This window comes from Scyliorhinus torazame, chromosome 16, assembly GCF_047496885.1.
Source record: "Scyliorhinus torazame isolate Kashiwa2021f chromosome 16, sScyTor2.1, whole genome shotgun sequence".
Lineage (NCBI taxonomy): Eukaryota > Metazoa > Chordata > Chondrichthyes > Carcharhiniformes > Scyliorhinidae > Scyliorhinus > Scyliorhinus torazame.
In genome coordinates this window covers 14,181,189-14,200,377 of record NC_092722.1, presented here as the reverse complement: position 1 = coordinate 14,200,377, position 19,189 = coordinate 14,181,189, and the positions used below count along the sequence as shown (strand labels likewise).

General features: G+C 46.9%; 1 long non-coding RNA gene across 2 annotated transcripts; it reads right to left on the bottom strand.

Annotated features, from left to right (window-relative positions):
* Positions 1 to 952: 952 nt before the first annotated feature.
* Positions 953 to 17,691, bottom strand: LOC140392590 (uncharacterized). Of its 2 annotated transcripts, XR_011935394.1 has the most exons (5): positions 17,123 to 17,596; positions 10,509 to 10,754; positions 9,705 to 9,785; positions 1,770 to 1,847; positions 953 to 1,389 (listed from the first exon to the last, which is right to left on the bottom strand). It is a non-coding gene; the product is annotated as an uncharacterized lncRNA (long non-coding RNA). The 2 variants fall into 2 exon arrangements; XR_011935393.1 differs by lacking the exons at positions 953 to 1,389; positions 1,770 to 1,847; positions 9,705 to 9,785 and having other exon boundaries at positions 10,378 to 10,754; positions 17,123 to 17,691.
* Positions 17,692 to 19,189: the final 1,498 nt, after the last annotated feature.

The following is a 19,189-nucleotide window of genomic DNA, read 5'->3' as shown; positions in this document are numbered from 1 at the left end:
CTGCCCGTGTGGAGTTTGCACATTCTCCCCGTGTTTGCATGGGTCTCACCCCCACAACCCAAAACGATGTGCAGGGTAGGTGGATTGGCCACGCTAAATTGTCCCTTGATTGGAAAAAATTAATTGGGTACTCTCAATTTATTTTTTAAAAAGGAGACTTACACATGGAGAAATAGTGAAGGTTTTAAACAAGTACTTAGTATCTGTTTTTACAAAGGTGAGAGAGGTGGTAACTGGTACAATCAAAGAATTTACAATTGAGAAGGAGGTGGTGTCAGAAAGGTTATCTTTCCTTAAAATTGATAAAGTACCAGGATCCGATGAGATGCATCCAAGGATACTGAAGGAAGTGAGAGTGGAAATTGCAGAAGCACTCCATTTGAATGCCAGAGTTTTCAAGATTTTTTATAACTTTTCATTATTCTTAGTGCTGGATCAAGACTCTTTGTCAAGATTTAATAGTGCCTTGAAGCAAACATATTAAAGCACCAAAATAAAAGCAAATTACTGCAGATGCTGGAATCTGAAACAAAAACAGAAAATCTCAGCAGGCCTGATAGCATCTGTGGAGAGATTACAGAGCTAACATTTTGAGTCTGAATGACTCGACGAAGACTCTGTCAAAGAGTCATCCAGACTTGAAACGTTTGCTCTGTTCTCTCTCCACAGATGCTGTCAGCCCTGCTGAAATTTTCCAGCATTTTCTGTTTTTGTATTAAAGCACCAATAAAGAAAACACATTTTTGGGCAATAAAATATTCAGAAGTAGCAGTAAACTAAATACAACTTTTCAACTACCCCTTTCGTGTCAAATACAAACTTATGCACTAATTGATGCAGGTTACAATCCTCACTGAAGAAACCTACCCGTATCTTATTAAATCAATTTCGTCCAGCAAATGTTTATAGTTCATTTTAAAATAAAGACACATTTGCCACACATGTTTAAATGTACTATTTGTATCCAACTGGTACTTTATTTGTAATCTTGATGCTATAATGAAATAAACAATAAAAATACTGTATCCACAATTCAGTCCTGTTGACAACTCTAAATACTGTGCTAGTCTATGGTTCATTAAATCAACATTGCGGAGCTGAAACTTACTAATAGACAGACTTCTATGCACAGCGAAAAGTGGACAAGGCTTCGCTTGAAGGAAAAGTATTTAAGCCAATAGTTTGTCAAATGTTGTTTAATAATCTGCAATATGTTTACCGTTTTACATTAAACAGGAAATAAAATGCAAGGACGAGCCAAGTAAATATGTTCCACATCTTTTGTATCTTTAGTCCCAACATATCCAGTGTGATGCAGAGCACCTGTGTGGTATCTCTGTTTCCTGAGCTGATATCATCTCTTCGAGTCTTTATCATATCCAGAAATGTCTGAATGAAAATCAGATACAAATAAAGTGGGGCAAGCAGGGGAGACAGCGTATTTTTGTTGTATTCATTGCAAACAGATGATTCACACTGCTTGACAGGGCAGTTAATATTAAGTGGACATTGTGTACGATAAGGCTGGTAGGAGGTTGCGGGCTGAGGGATAAGAAAGGGCAAAAGCGCAGTCAAAGGTAACTTACAAGTTCAGGAGATAGCAAGGCAGTGAGGAACTATGGAGGACAGGGCAAAATGGCTGTAGTAATAACTATGAATGGTGGAATAAGGGTGTATACCAGGACATTGGGGTGAAGATTATGGATAAAGAGAGGGGCAAAGCAATAGAGGAACTTTGAAGTAAGGAGATGAAACTTAAAGTCAATTACCTGGGACCCAGAGTCGAGGTCAAAAGTACTTTGGTAAGCCTGGAATCAAACTAGGATGAATAAAAAGGTAGGACAAGCCTGAAAATAAAATATACAAATCGGTGTATTTGTAAAACAGTGTAGGATTCATGAAACAAACTCATATTTTAAAAAGTCATAGGAACTTAGGTAACTTAACTTCCACCTGGAGGCTCTGCTCCAAGCCACTCGCCATCCTGACTTGGGAGCTATGTTGCTGTGACACCATTCCTTTACTGTTGCTGGGTCAAAATCCTAGGACTCCCTCCCTAACAACACTGTGCACTACATGGACTGCAGTGGTTCAGGAAGGCAGCTCACCACCACTTTCTCAAGGGCAATTAGGGATGGACAATAAACGTTGGCTGTATCAGCAACACACACATCCCATGAATGAATAAAGAAAAGTCAGGAATCAGGTTTTATCAATAACCGTCTTCTGTATCAGGAAGGAGGACCTAGTTCTAAAATGTAACACACATATGCCAAAGATACCAAAGGATTGCACACGATTGCACTACGTCATTTAGACAATGTGAGATAAGAATGTTAAAGTATTTACAGACAAAAACACTCCAAGCAAAGATGGCAAATTGCAAAGAGCCTGATGTTTTCTAAGCAATCAACATAGTGAAAGTTAAGGTGTTGCTTGATCCAATTGATGGTGAACATCTTGGAATTGTCAGTGTGCACCCTATGGTGTGGAGACTAATACTGCAGACAGGAATTGGTGCTAAAGACATCATGACCCACTTACAACCACTCTGGAAAACTGCTCAAATGCTTACTGCTTTTTCCCCTTCTAACAAATGTTTAATCTAAATGTTCTTGTACTCCTCCTAATTCCATGCCTCTTAACCTTCTCTCATAATCTCTCCTGTAACACCTGGGATAATTCCAAAACTCAGCTTTAGAACATAGAACATAGAAAATACAGCACAGAACAGGCCCTTCGGCCCACGATGTTGTGCCGAACCTTTGTCCTAGATTAATCATAGATTATCATTGAATTTAGTGCAGAAGGAGGCCATTCGGCCCTTTGAGTCTGCACCGGCTCTTGGAAAGAGAACCCTACCCAAACTCAACACCCCCACCCAACACCAAGGGCAATTTGGACATTAAGGGCAATTTATCATTGGCCAATGCACCTAACCCGCACATCTTTGGACTGTGGGAGGAAACCGGAGCACCCGGACGAAACCCACGCAGACACGGGGAGGATGTGCAGACTCCGCACAGACAGTGACCCAAGCCGGAATCGAACCTGGGACCCTGGAGCTGTGAAGCAATTGTGCTATCCACAATGCTACCGTGCTGCCCTTGAGAACAAATAAATCTACACTATATCATTTTACTGTAATCCATGTACCTATCCAATAGCTGCTTGAAGGTCCCTAATGTTTCCGACTCAACTACTTCCACAGGCAGTGCATTCCATGCCCCCACTACTCTCTGGGTAAAGAACCTACCTCTGATATCCCTCCTATATCTTCCACCTTTCACCTTAAATTTATGTCCCCTTGTAATGGTTTGTTCCACCCGGGGAAAAAGTCTCTGACTGTCTACTCTATCTATTCCCCTGATCATCTTATAAACCTCTATCAAGTCGCCCCTCATCCTTCTCCGTTCTAATGAGAAAAGGCCTAGCACCCTCAACCTTTCCTCGTAAGACCTACTCTCCATTCCAGGCAACATCCTGGTAAATCTTCTTTGCACCTTTTCCAAAGCTTCCACATCCTTCCTAAAATGAGGCGACCAGAACTGTACACAGTACTCCAAATGTGGCCTTACCAAAGTTTTGTACAGCTGCATCATCACCTCACGGCTCTTAAATTCAATCCCTCTGTTAATGAACGCGAGCACACCATAGGCCTTCTTCACAGCTCTATCCACTTGAGTGGCAACTTTCAAAGATGTATGAACATAGACCCCAAGATCTCTCTGCTCCTCCACATTGCCAAGAACTCTACCGTTAACCCTGTATTCCACATTCATATTTGTCCTTCCAAAATGGACAACCTCACACTTTTCAGGGTTAAACTCCATCTGCCACTTCTCAGCCCAGCTCTGCATCCTATCTATGTCTCTTTGCAGCCGACAACAGCCCTCCGTACTATCCACACTCCACCAATCTTCGTATCGTCTGCAAATTTACTGACCCACCCTTCAACTCCCTCATCCAAGTCATTAATGAAAATCACAAACAGCAGAGGACCCAGAACTGATCCCTGCAGTACGCCACTGGTAACTGGGATCCAGGCTGAATATTTGCCATCCACCACCACTCTCTGACTTCTATCGGTTAGCCAGTTCGTTATCCAACTGGCCAAATTTCCCACTATCCCATGCCTCCTTACTTTCTGCATAAGTCTACCATGGGGAACTTTATCAAATGCCTTACTAAAATCCATGTACACTACATCCACTGCTTTACCTTCATCCACATGCTTGGTCACCTCCTCAAAGAATTCAATAAGATTTGTAAGGCAAGACCTACCCCTCACAAATCCGTGCTGACTATCCCTAATCAAGCAGTGTCTTTCCAGATGCTCAGAAATCCTATCCTTCAGTACCCTTTCCATTACTTTGCCTACCACCGAAGTAAGACTAACTGGCTTGTAATTCCCAGGGTTATCCCTAGTCCCTTTTTTGAACAGGGGCACGACATTCGCCACTCTCCAATTCCCTGGTACCACCCCTGTTGACAGTGAGGACGAAAAGATCATTGCCAACGGCTCTGCAATTTCATCTCTTGCTTCCCATAGAATCCTTGGATATATCCCGTCAGGCCCGGGGGACTTGTCTATCCTCAAGTTTTTCAAAATGCCCAACACATCTTCCTTCCTAACAAGTATTTCCTCGAGCTTACCAATCTGTTTCACACGGTCCTCTCCAACAATATCGCCCCTCTCATTTGTAAATACAGAAGAAAAGTACTCGTTCAAGACTTCTCCTATCTCTTCAGACTCAATACACAATCTCCCGCTACTGTCCTTGATCGGACCTACCCTCGCTCTAGCCATTCTCATATTTCTCACACATGTGTAAAAGGCCTTGGGGTTTTCCTTGATCCTACCCGCCAAAGATTGTTCATGCCCTCTCTTAGCTCTCCTAATCCCTTTCTTCAGTTCCCTCCTGGCTATCTTGTATCCCTCCAATGCCCTGTCTGAACCTTGTTTCCTCAGCCTTACATAAGTCTCCTTTTTTCTCTTAACAAGACATTCAACCTCTCTTGTCAACCATGGTTCCCTCACTCGACCATCTCTTCCCTGCCTGACAGGGACATACATATCAAGGACACGTAGCACCTGTTCCTTGAATAAGTTCCACATTTCACTTGTGTCCTTCCCTGCCAGCCTATGTTCCCAACTTATGCACTTCAATTCTTGTCTGACAACATCGTATTTACCCTTCCCCCAATTGTAAACCTTGCCCTGTTGCACGTACCTATCCCTCTCCATTACTAAAGTGAAAGTCACAGAATTGTGGTCACTATCTCCAAAATGCTCCCCCACTAACAAATCTATTACTTGCCCTGGCTCATTACCCAGTACTAAATCCAATATTGCCCCTCCTCTGGTCGGACAATCTACATACTGTGTTAGAAAAGCTTCATGGACACACTGCACAAACACCACCCCATCCAAACTATTTGATCTAAAGAGTTTCCACTCAATATTTGGGAAGTTAAAGTCGCCCATGACTACTACCCTATGACTTCTGCACCTTTCCAAAATCTGTTTCCCAATCTGTTCCTCCACATCTCTGCTACTATTGGGGGGCCTATAGAAAACTCCTAACAAGGTGACTGCTCCTTTCCTATTTCTGACTTCAACCCATACTACCTCAGTAGGCTGATACTCCTCGAACTGCCTTTCTGCAGCTGTTATACTATCTCTAATTAATAATGCCACCCCCCCCACCTCTTTTACCACCCTCCCTAATCTTATTGAAACATCTATAACCAGGGACCTCCAACAACCATTTCTGCCCCTCTTCTATCCAAGTTTCCGTGATGGCCACCACATCGTAGTCCCAAGTACCGATCCATGCCTTAAGTTCAACCACCTTTTTCCTGATGCTTCTTGCGTTGAAGTATACACACTTCAACCCATCTCCGTGCCTGCAAGTACTCTCCTTTGTCAGTGTTCCCTTCCCCACTGCCTCATTACACGCTTTGGCGTCCTGAATATCGGCTACCTTAGTTGCTGGACTACAAATCTGGTTCCCATTCCCCTGCCAAATTAGTTTAAACCCTCCCGAAGAGTACTAGAAAACCTCCCTCCCAGGATATTTGTGCCCCTCTGGTTCAGATGCAACCCGTCCTGCTTGTACAGGTCCCACCTTCCCCAGAATGCGCTCCAATTGTCCAAATACCTGAAGCCCTCCCTCCTACACCATTCCTGCAGCCACGTGTTCAACTGCACTCTCTCCCTATTCCTAGCCTCGCTATCACGTGGCACCGGCAACAAACCAGAGATGACAACTCTGTCTGTCCTGGCTTTTAACTTCCAGCCTAACTCCCTAAACTTGTTTATTACCTCCACACCCCTTTTCCTACCCATGTCGTTGGTACCAATGTGCACCACGACTTCTGGCTGCTCCCCCTCCCCCTTAAGGATCCTGAAGATACGATCCGAGACATCCCTGGCCCTGGCACCCGGGAGGCAACATACCTTCCGGGAGTCTCGCTCGCGACCACAGAATCTCCTATCTATTCCCCTAACCACTGAATCTCCTACAACTATTGCTTTTCTATTCTCCCCCCTTCCCTTCTGAGCCCCAGAGCCAGACTCAGTGCCAGAGACCTGGCCGCTAGGGCCTTCCCCCGGTAGGTCATCCCCCCCAACAACATCCAAAATGGTATACTTGTTTTGAAGGGGAACGGCCACGAGGGATCCCTGCACTCCATCCCCTCTTACCTGACAGAATATAGCTGCTCTGTGGACTAACTAGATCTCCGCCCTCCGACCCTGCTCCCAGTCAGCTACACTTTCTGTAAACTCCTGGCTCTCTTCGCACTCTTTGCGGAAATGTCGGAAACAAAATGAAAGGAGCACCTTACTCCCTCCTCACCTAACACCCTCGGTCACCAAACTCTCACTATCGCACTCAAATGCACCAAATTCAGCACTCAGTGAATTTAAAAAGAACTTGATGTGGAGATGCCGGCATTGGACTGGGGTGAGCACAGCAAGAAGTCTTACAACACCAGGTTAAAGTCCAACAGGTTTGTTTCAAATCACTGCTCTTTTCTCAGGTGAGCAAGTTCTTCATAAAAAGAACTGACAATGGACAGGAGAGCAATTGCAGAAGCGATGTGTGAGTGACTGACCTTGACATAATTCCAGCTCGGTAGCATGGTGGTTAGCACAATTGCTTCACAGCTCCAGGGTCCCAGGTTCGATTCCCGGCTTGGGTCACTGTCTGTGCGGAGTCTGCACATCCTCCCCGTGTGTGCGTGGGTTTCCTCCGGGTGCTCCGGTTTCCTCCCACAATCTAAAGATGTGCAGGTTAGGTGGATTGGCCATGATAAATTGCCCTTAGTGTCCAAAATTGCCCTTAGTGTTGGGTGGGGTTATGGGGATAGGGTCGAGGTGTTAACCTTGGATAGGGTGCTTTCCGGTGCAGACTCGATGGGCCGAATGGCCTCCTTCGGCACTGTAAATTCTATGATTTCTATGATAAAGACTACATTTGACTGAGTGCTGCATCAAGGAGCCCGGGGGAAGCTGATGTCAATAGGAATCGGCGGAAATGCTGTCACCTCTGTAAACCTGTGATTAGTCATTTGGTAGTGCAGAACCACTGCGTCCATATGTATGGGTTTCACAAGACACACAAAAGTGACGTCCCTTTACCTGTGACTAGTTCTGCACAAAATGAATTGGCCAAATTGCAACAACCAGTTCCGAGCAGGTTTTCGACATACAGCGAAGGATTCTTCATCTTTGCAAAGACTTTGCATCCAGGACTTTCATATTGATGCCAATGCCATGTCCATCTGCTCATTCAACATTGCTAGACAATTCACCAATGTGTCACTTACATGAGAAGCTACATATATTCACACACAGGGCCCTGGCCTTTGCAGACAGAAGGAGCATGTCCTGCATTATACTTTTTTCAACCAAACAAAAATTTGGGAGGGCAGCCATTCCCCAGGTTATTCCCATGGCAAATCCTTGACCAATCAGAGACGACCTGCTTGGTTTGAATTTGAACAAAAACTTGACAGCTAACTGTTCCCTGGTGCAATTCCCATGGCAATGCCTCTACCAATCAAAGGCCACTCGCAAGCCAATCTCTCATCATGCAGTACAAATTGTTGTCCCCTTAACTTGTCAACTGTCATGTTACGTACAAGATGACAAAGCTTTGACAACTTGTCTCTTTTTTCAGCGAGACTAAAATTGTAATGGTTAATTATTCTAGTGAATCTCACCACATATAAAATTACATAGGGCATTCGAACTGTTGCAAATAAAGATCCAAAGTGGAAAGAAATCTTTCTACAAAGCAGTTTCTTGTCCAGTACATCTCTACAAAAGTTCACAAAGCTTCTTGATTACAAACCATTCATAAAATCAAGTAAGCTAGTCATTAACTCAGAGACTGAAATTTCCAAACAGTTACAAATGCCCATGATTAACCTCAGCAGTTCATAAGTAATAGATTTAGCTATTTAAAGCAACGTGCTCAAAAGCAGAGGTCAGGTTAACAGTTAAACATCATAATCATGCTTAAGATCCAAAACTATCGATCTGTGGATAATACCAAGGAAGATCTATATATCATAAATGAAAAACGTTAAGGCCAAGTGGGAGGAGGAGCTGGGGATGGCGCTGAAGGAGGGGCTGTGGTGTGAGGTGCTGCTGAGGGTGAATACCTTGTGCGCTCAGCTGGCGCTTATTCAACTAAAGGTAGTGCACAGAGCGCACCTGACGAAGTTGAAGATGAGCTGGTTGTTTGAGGGGATGGAAGATACTTGTGAGCAGTTTGGGATGGGCCCAGCTAATCATTTACATGTTTTGGTTCTGCTCAAAATTGGAGAAAGTTTGGAGGTCGTTCAGCGGTCTTGCATGTGGATTTAGAGTCTAGTCTCCTGGGAGCCATATTCGGGGTGTCTGACTTGCCGGCGTTGCAGACAGGAGTGAGGGGCAGATGCTTTAGCTTCACCTCATCGATCGCTCGCAAGCAGGTCCTGTTGGGATAGGGGAGGTCAATCTCCCCACCTTGTGCCTCAGTGTGGCTGGGGGATTTAATGGATTCTTGTACTTGGAAAAGGTGGAATTTGCATGGAGGGGGTGAGTGAGGGATTCCACGGGACCTGGAGCTTGTTTATCCTACATTTCAAGGAACTGGTTACCGTCGACTGTTTGGGGGGGGGATTTGGGGTTATGTGTTGGTATTACTATATAGTAATGGTATTACTTTGTAATGTTAGGTGTTTTGAATGTCAAAATGTTAAAAATCTGAATAAAAATACTTTTTTTTTTTTTAAATTGAAAAAATCTACAGCTGTGGTTGTGAGATTGCAGATACATTTTGGGTTCAGGTGATGGTTATAATCTGTTGTACCTCATTCTTGTGGTTTATGTTGTCATCTAAATCCCTGGTAATCACTCCTGGATACTCATTGTTCTATTTCAGTTGTAGGTAAGAGGTGAGTGGGTAAGGTAATGTTTTATTCTGTTTTTGCTCAACTGATTTGCCAGTTAAGTTCTCCCTTTTCATTAATGGTGCCACCCTCTTTGAAAAGTGGACATTACTAATGAAAAAATAAATTACTTGTCCAAATATGGCTGTACTCCACGCTGAAGCAGGGACACACTGAAGCTAACAGCTTCTATCAGGCTTCTGATATGTCGCTATGTCCACAAGATGACTAATCATTGCAGGTTTAATTGAACTTACCAAACATGTTTGCATTGCAAAATAGTGGAGTTTGAGGGGTCAGATGGCATCATAAACTGAGGGTAGAATTGAGCGGTATGCCTGTTGAACCCATAGATTGAATTAGTAACTGAGAAAAATTCAGCTACAAACATACATGGTTGAAGTAAGATGATATTTCAAAATTGGCAAACCTGACACTCAATTTAACTGAGAGTATTTAATCTCTATCCACAGGAATCATCCACAATGACTAGAGTGGAGATATTAGAACCTGAACGCTAGCCAATATATTCGTTATTATACTGTATAGCAAAGAAACTTTTAGAGTATTCCTGAAATTATAAATTATGCAAATACAAATTAGTGCAAGATACAGATGCAAACAATTAGCATAGAACCATAAAAGAAATGCGTCAGAGGTGAATATTAGCAGGCAAGGCATCACTGTAAAAGCAAACAGGATTCACTAGATTGCATTAGCTTAGTGCTAAGTCCCAGAACAATCAATATGAAGGTGAAATAAAAGGAGATGAAACAAAATAATTAAATTGATTCAGGGAAGCATCTGCCAAGGAGATTGGCTGAAGGGAATCGCTCCATTTAAAAAGGGGGGAAAAAAACAAAATAATTTCCAAAAACTCTCCGCAATGTATACTCTGCCATATATAAAATCAGGACCATAAACAGAAAATTATAACTGGGGTGAGAAATATTATTTTCCCATTTATTGTAAGATTGAGACATGTAGTACAGTTATTTGCTAGGTGAGCAATGGAATAGTGGGAAATATAGGGTACAGCGAAGGTAGTATAGTAAATATACCTTTTTTTATTAATAGCAGCACATTCTGATTTATGTCTTCAACTACAATATGATTCCATGAACAGCAGTCAGTTCATTTATAGTCAGTTGACATGTTTCCTCACTGAACAAGGGGTTTATGTGGTTATTGTTTATTGATGAACTGCACAAAAATTCATTATCCTTGGTAATCCACGTCATTAGATTGCTCAAACGTAAAAATAACATATGACAGAAAATGCTGGAAGTGTTCAGGTTAGGCAGCATCTGCGAAGAGAGAAACAAAGTTAGCAGTGCAGATTGATGACCTTCCATCAGAGCAGGCAAAGGATAAGAGATGTAACAGGCTTTAAGCAAGTACAGAAGCAGGGCTCGGGGAGGAGGGGAAAGAACAAAAGGGAAGGTCTGTGATGGGTGGAAGGCAGGAGAGGATAAAATGACGAAAGGGCAAAAAGGTATGTTAATTGGACAATTGAAAGAAACAAAAAGATAAATCTAAAGGAGGTGTAAACAGCAAAGGCACATTCATTACCAAAAGTTACTGTCTAAAGAAATGGGGCGAGATTCTCCGCTATCCGGCGGGGCGAGCCGTACTGGAGCCGAGGAGTGGCGCGAACCGTTCCGCGTCGGGCCGCCTGGAAGGTGCGGAATCCTCCGCAGCTTCAGGGGCTAGGCCGGCACCGCGCCAACCGGCGCCGAAGGGCCTCCGCCGGCCGGCGCGAGTTGGCGCATGCGTGGGAGTGCCAGCGTGTACAGGCGTCATCCCAGCGCATGCGCAGGGGGTTTCTTCTCCGCGCCGGCCATGGCAGACTGTTACAGCGGCCGGCACAGAGGGAAAGAGTGCCCCCCACGTCACAGGCCCACCCGCAGATCTGTGGGCCCCGATCTCGGGCCAGGCCACCATGGGGGGCCCCCCGCGGCCAGATCCCGCCAGTACGGACCTGGTGTAATATATGCCGGCGGGACTGGCCGAAAAAGGGCGGCTGCTCGGCCCATCGCGGAGAATAGCGGGGGGGGGGGGCACTGCCAACTGCCCTCGACAAAAATCCGGTGCCAGAGAGGGATTCACGCTGCCCCCCCCCCCCGGCGATTCTCCGACCCGGCGGGGGGTCGGACAATCCTGCCCATGGTAGCAATGGTTATCATCTGAAATTGTTGAACATGTGTTGAGTCCAGACACCTGGAAAATACCTAAATGAAAGATGAGCAGCTGTTTCTCAAGCTTCCGTTGCCTTCACATACACCATCTTCATCAATGTCCTTCCTCGACTTCTCGGTCTACATTTCAGATATAAGTTGTCATCCAATATCTACCATAAGCACATTGATGCTCACAGCTCCCTTGACTACTCTTCTTCCCACTCAACTTCTTTATGGACTCTATTCCATTCTTTCAGTTGCACTTATTCTGACAATGCCATCTTAGATTTAGATTTGTCATGTGTACCGAGGTACAGTGAAAAGTATTGTTCTGCATACAGTCTGGACAGATCATTCCATGCATGAACATAGGACATACGATAAATACACAATGTAAATACATAGACCTCAGGTGAATTATACGGAGTGTAGTGATACACAGTAGAGAAGATGTGTGGAGAGATCAGTTCAGCCCATAAGAGTGTCATTCAGGAGTCTGGTAACAGGAGTGGGAAGAAGCTGTTTTTGAATCTGCTGGTGTGTGTTCTCAGACTTTTGTATCTTCTGCCCGATGGAAGAGATTGGAAGAAAGAATGACCCAGGTGGGAGGGGTCTTTGATTATGCTGCCTGCTTTAACAAGGCAGCGGGAGGTGTAGACAGTCAGTGGATGGGGGGCGGGTTCGCGTGATGGACAGGACTGTGTTCACAACTCTCTGTAGTTTTGTACGGTCTTGGGCTGAGCAGTTGCCATACCAGGCTGTGATGCAGCCAGGTAGGATGCTTTCTATGGTGCATCTGTAAAAATTTGAGAGAGTCAATGTGGACATGCCGAATTTCTTAAGTTTCCTGAGGGAGAATAGGCGCTGTTGTGCTTTCTTGATCGTAGTGTCGACGTGGGTGGACCAGGACAGATTGTTGATGACATTTACACCTGGGAATTTGAAGCTGTCAACCATCTCCAACTCGGCACCATTGATGCAGACAGGGGTGTGTACGACTCTTCGCTTCCAAACAAATGGGTAAATAGGTTTTCCTTTTTCCTATACTGAGTATTCCCATTCCACCGTGTTTGACAAGCCCTTGACCGCATCGGTCTCCATTCCCCCACTTCTGCTCTCATCCCTTCCCCTCCCTCCCAGAACCACGGTAGTGTTCTCCTATTCCTCATCTGCCACTGCACCAGACTCCACATTCTTCCTTCACCATTTCCGTGTTCTAATGAAATTCAATGGGCGCTTAGGGAGCAGCAATTCATCTTTCGATTGGTGCATTTATAACATTACGTACTCAGGAGTTCAACTATTTAAAATCACAGACTGCTCCCATTTTTATCAGAAAGCAGCTTTTGCCAATAATTCTGCTATTGCCATTTACACCTCCTCTGACCCATCTTTATTTGTATTGTTCTATTATCAATCCTTCTGGCCATGCACCATCATCTCTTTTGTCATTTAAATTTTCCTGCCTTCCAATCCTTCCCTCTCGTCCTCGTAGCCATTCTGCCTCTACACTTGTTTAAAACATCAATCTGAAATGTTATCTCCGCAGACCTTGCCTACCTGAATATTTGCATAATTTTCTGTTTATATTTCAGATTTCTAGCATCTGCAGTGGTTTGCTTTTGTAAAAGTAATATCTCAGTACGAATCTTCCCTTGTGTCCAACATTTCCATATTCACTTTCAGGAGTTTATGCAGCAATATTTGTGAATATTTTGCTCCTTAGGTAGGACCTTCCAAACCCATGATCACAAACTTCTAGAAGGCCAATGGCAGCAGTTAATTGGAAATACCACTACCTGGAAATTCCCCTCCAAGCCACTCACCATCCTGACTTTGAAAAATATTGTCATTCCTTCACTGTCGCAACCAGCGGAGGTCGGAGTACTTTCGACTGTACCGAGGGACGAGGCAGGGGTGCCCCGTCCCCCTTGTTGTTCGCATTGGCGATCGAACCATTGGCCATGTCATTGAGGGAGTCTAATAAATGGAGGGGGGTGGTCCAAGGGGGAGAAGAGCATCGGGTGTCGCTATATGCGGATGACCTGTTGCTGTACGTGGCGGATCCAATGGAGGGAATGGTGGAGGTCATGCAGACTTTAAGGGAGTTTGGGGAGTTTTTGGGCTATAAGCTCAATGTAGGGAAGAGTGAGCTCTTTGTATTACAGGCGGGGGACCAAGAAAGAGGGATAGGGGACCTACCGTTGAGGAGGGCGGAGGGGAGCTTTCGGTATCTGGGGATCCAGATAGCCAGGAGTTGGGGGGGCCCTACATAAACTGAATCTGACGAGGTTGGTGGAGCAAATGGAGGAGGATTTTAAAAGATGGGACATGCTACCGCTCTCGCTGGCGGGTAGAGTGCAATCGGTCAAAATGGTGGTCCTTCCGAGGTTTTTGTTTGTGTTTCAGTGCCTTCCCATCGTGATCACTAAGGCCTTTTTTAAGAGAGTAGGCAGGAGTATTATGGGGTTTGTGTGGGCGAATAAGACCCCGAGGGTAAGGAGAGGGTTCCTGGAACGCAGTAGGGACCGAGGAGGATTGGCGCTGCCAAACCCGGGGAGCTACTACTGGGCAGCAAATGTGTCGATGATCCGCAAGTGGGTTATGGAGGGAGAGGGGGCTGCATGGAAGAGGATGGAGATGGCGTCCTGCAAAGGAACGAGCCTGCGGGCGTTGGTGACGGCACCGCTGCCGCTCTCGCCGACAAAGTATACCACGAGCCCGGTGGTGGCGGCAACGCTAAGGATCTGGGACCAGTGGAGACGGCACAGGGGTGCAATGGGAGCATCGGTGTGGTCTCCGATCAGGGGTAACCATCGGTTTGTCCCGGGGAAGATGGACGGGGGGGTTCCAGAGCTGGCATCGGGCGGGGATCAGAAGAATGGGGGACCTGTACATTGACGGAATGTTTGCGAGCCTAGGGGCACTGGAGGAGAAGTTTGAGTTACCCCCGGGAAATGCCTTTAGATATATGCAGGTGAGGGCTTTTGTGAGGCGACAGGTGAGGGGATTCCCGTTGCTCCCGGCACAAGAAATTCAAGGATCTCGGGTGCATGGGTCGGGGAGGGCAAGGTGTCGGCAATACACCAGGAGATGAAAGAAGGGGGGGAAGCGCTGGTAGAACAGTTGAAGGATAAATGGGAGGAGGAGCTGGGGGAGGAGATCGAGGAAGGTCTGTGGGCTGATGCCCTGGGTAGGGTTAATTCCTCCTCCTCGTGTGCCAGGCTCAGCCTGATACAATTTATGGTGGTTCACAGAGCTCACTTGACGAGGTTGAGCAGGTTCTTTGGGGTAGAGGACAGATGTGGAAGGTGCTCAGGGAGCCCGGCGAACCATGTCCATATGTTTTGGTCATGCCCGGCACTGGAGGGGTTCTGGAGAGGAGTGGCGGGAGCAATATCTCAGGTGGTGAAAGTCCGGGTCAAGCCAAGCTGGGGGCTAGCAATATTCGGAGTAGTGGACGAACCGGGAGTGCAGGAGGCGAAAGAGGCCGGTATTCTGGCCTTTGCATCCCTAGTAGCCCGGCGAAGGATCTTGCTAATGTGGAAGGAGGCGAAGCCCCCCAGAGTGGAGGCCTGGATAAACAATATGGCTGGGTTCATAAAGTTGGAGAGGATCAAGTTCGACTTGAGAGGGTCTGCGCAGGGGTTCTACAGGCGGTGGCAACCGTTCCTAGACTATCTCGCGGAGCGTTAGAGGAAGGTCGGTCAGCAGCAGCAGCAGCAACCGGGGGGGGGGGAAGAGAACAAGAGATAACATGAAGAATCGGGGAAACTGGCACGTACAAGCTACGTAAATATACTATTTTGTCATGTATATATCTTGCTCCGCGCGATTTCTCGTTTCTTTTTTTTTGTTACGGGGGGGGGTTATTGTTTGTAAGGGAGAAAAATTGTGTTAAAAACTTGAATAAATATATGTATTTTTTTTAATTCCTTCACTGTCGCTGGGTCAAAATCCTGGAACTCCCTCCCTAACTGCACTGTGGATGTACCAACACCACAGGGACTGCGCCAGTTCAAGAAGGCAGCTCACCACCAACTTCTCAATGGCAATTAGGGATGAGTAACAAATGCTGGCCTACATCCCTTTAAATTATCTTTTAAAACGAACAATTAATAATTATGAGCTATTACTTGCTTGTTTACAGTACCTTAGGCATGATCACAAGACCACTAGCTCATGTGTTACTATTGCTGAGGTGTCTTGAAATAATGCATATATGTCTGCACATACACATCAATCTAATGCTTGATGTTAAATAGATATTGCACCTATGCGACTCTGCTAGCTCTAAGTGCCCATAACACTCCTCAAATATTTAGATCCCCCTGCAGTTGCAACTGTCTCCAATTTCTTTCTCAGCCCAGAATGTGCACAATAAGGTAGCTGTACTGAATCAGAACCACATTTCCTTTCACAATCATCTAAGCACAAGCTGGGGGAAAGTGGTGCTATTTTCAAGCAGTGTGCTAGGGTCAAACTTGTTGTTTTTGGTTTATAAATTTAGAGTATCCAATTCATTTTTTCCAATTAATGGGCAATTTAGCATGTCCAATCCACCTAACCTGCACATCTTTGAGTTGTGGTTGCGAAACCCACGCAAACAAGGGAAGAATGTGCAAACTCCACACGGACAGTTACCCAGAGCCGCGATCAAGCCTGGGACCTCGGCGCCGTGAGACAGCAGAGCTAACCCACTGCGCCACCGTGCTGCCCTCAAACTTGTTGTTGAGGCAAATGATTTTCTGACAACAATGTTCGGGGTGCTTTAATTTATTTTAAGTAGGTAAAGACTTTATAGAGGTAAGTAATCGGCAATTCCTTAAAAAGAGTTGAACGTCGCATAAAAAAATTCTTGTTATGGTTTGGATCAGTCACTGCATGGGTGTGTTTGAGCACTTGTGTATGCAAGCCACTTGAGAAAAAGGTTCAAACAGATGGGGTTGGTTTAGCACAGGGTTAAATCGCTGGCAGACCAAGGCAGGCCAGCAGCACGGTTCAATTCCCGTACCAGCCTCCCCGAACAGGCGCTGGAATGTGGCGACTTGGGGCTTTTCACAGTAACTTCATTTGAAGCCTACTTGTGACAATAAGCCATTTTCATTTGTTTTAATGATATGAAGGAAAAGCTGCCAGTGCTGGGAATGCACACTTGGATAAATGTCACACTCTTGACTCTCCCCTTGGTAGACTCTAACTCTTCCCTTTACATATCTGTTGGGTACGTCCAGCATTCGTTCCAGGTATTTTGCCAAGATTTAATGCAGACAATGCCCGCCCCAAGCAGGTAAAAGAAAACCCAACAAATTCTACAGGCGAGAGGAATGCAAAGATCATTCCACTTGGCGGGCTGCGCCCCACCCGCCGTTCACCCAGCTGGTTGGCACCGTCAGCAGCGGCGGAAAGAACAACAACAACAAAAACAACCCCGATAAACTTGCTGATTCGGGTGGCGTGTGGAAACGTCGCCCCCCCCAACAAAATGCGCCTACCTGGCGTCTGCTCCTGAACTGCTGGAAAGCTGTCTGGAGGGTGGGCGGCGGCCGCTCTGCCCCCCTGCTTCCAGCCGCACGGTGCTGCCCAAGGTGCAGGCGGACGCCGCTGTCCTTGTTGGCCGATTGCGCAGCCATTTCCCCGCCGGCAATGCAGTGGCTGGCGGCTCTGATATCTGATTTGAAAGTCACTGATTAATCAGCCGGGGAGTGAGGTGGCTCTCTCGCTGGGACGGCGCCAGGGCTGAGGCGGGGCGGCCTGCGGGACGCTGCCTGGCACCAAACAACCTCTTTCCCCTCCCCTCTTTTCTTTATCGCTCTCTTTGACAATTCCCACCCTAAATCCTTCGGGCTGTCCGCATCTGTTTGTTTTTTGCGCGCGAGCTCCTCGTTTGCTCGTTTGAATCTGCCTCCTCGGCGATGCCCGGGATGGCGGCGGCCTCCGTCGCCTAGCAACGGGTCCGGGTCCCGGCACCGGTCGAGTGCGCATGCTCCTCCCTGGCCGAGTGCGCTAGGCCTCTCGGGGGCGTTGTGGTCGAGGCGCCGTCTCCACGGCCCACGGACTACACCTCCCACAGTCCCACGCGCGCCGCGGCCTGGCCCAAGGACGACAACCCCCCCACAGTCCCCCACGCGCCCCGCCCTGGGCCGCGGCCTGGCCCAAGGACTACAACTCCCGCAGTCCCCCACGCGCCCCGCCCAGGGCCGCGGCCTGGCCCAAGGACTACAACTCCCGCAGTCCCCCACGCGCCCCGCCCAGGGCCGCGGTCTGGCCCACGGACTACAATTCCCACAGTCCCCCACGCGCCCCGCCCAGGGCCGCCGCCCGAAGCAAAGGAGGCGGTTCTCTCTCTCTCTTTCGCCTCAGGTAAGGGCGGTTAACAGCTGCTGTCAATGTTGGCACAGGCCGACTCCACGATGCGGAGGGGTTCAGTGTCCATCGCTTTGGGGATTGTCGTAATCGATTACGCCCTTATTTCACCCTTGGCTTTGCAGATGCCACAAGAGCAGAGGGAGGCCATTCAGCCCATCGAGCCTTGGAAAGAGCACTCTACTTAAGGCCACACCCTAATTCTGGAAACCCACTTCCCCACGTAATCTTTTGGACACCAAGGGACAATTGAGCAGGACCAATCCAGCTAGCCTGCACGTTTGCACTGTGGGAGGAAATCCACGCAGACGCAGGGAGAACGTGCAGACTCCAAACAGGTGAAACGATGCACCAGAGACCTGTGTTCAATCCCAACCTTGGGTGGCTGTGTGAAGTTTGCACTTTACCCTGTGTCTGTGGGTTTCCTCTGGGTACCAGTTTCCTCCCACAGTGCAAACGTGCAGGTTAGGTGGATTGCCCATGTGAAATTGCCCCCAGGTGTCCAAAAGATTAGGTGGGGGTATGGGCTTGGGTAGGATACTCTTTCGGAGGGTCGGTGCAGACTCAATGGGCCGAATGGTCTTCTGCACAGTGCATCCACATCTTTGGACACGAAGGGCTAATTTAGCATGTCCAATTCATCTAACCTGCACATCTTTGGACTTGTTTAAGTTAAATTGTTCCTCAGTTTTACACGTGGGGCGCGATTCTCTGGCCGCGTTGTGCTCGAGCGAGAGCACAACACGGTCAGAGAATCTTGAGAGAGCCCCCTCATGGGTTTCCTGGCAGCCTGCGCCTCATGTGATTCACCCAAGTCCAGCGCGGCGTCGGATTCAGAACTCCGCCCAAAAGGGCGGGACCAAACAACGCTATCAGAAATAAGAACAAAGAACAAAGAAAAGTACAGCACAGGACAGGCTTTTTAGCCCTCCAAGCCCATGCCGACCATGCTGCCCAACTAAACTACAATCTTCTACACTTACTGGGTCCGTATCCCTCTATTCCCATCATGTATTGTCAAGATGCCCCTTAAATGTCACTATCGTCCCTCCTTCCACCACCTTCTCCGGCAGCGAGTTCCAGGCACCCACTACCCTCTGCGTAAAAAAACTTGCCTCGTACATCTACTCTAAACCTTGCCCCTTGCACCTTTAACCTATGCCCCCTAGTAATTGACCCCTCTTCCCTGGGGAGAA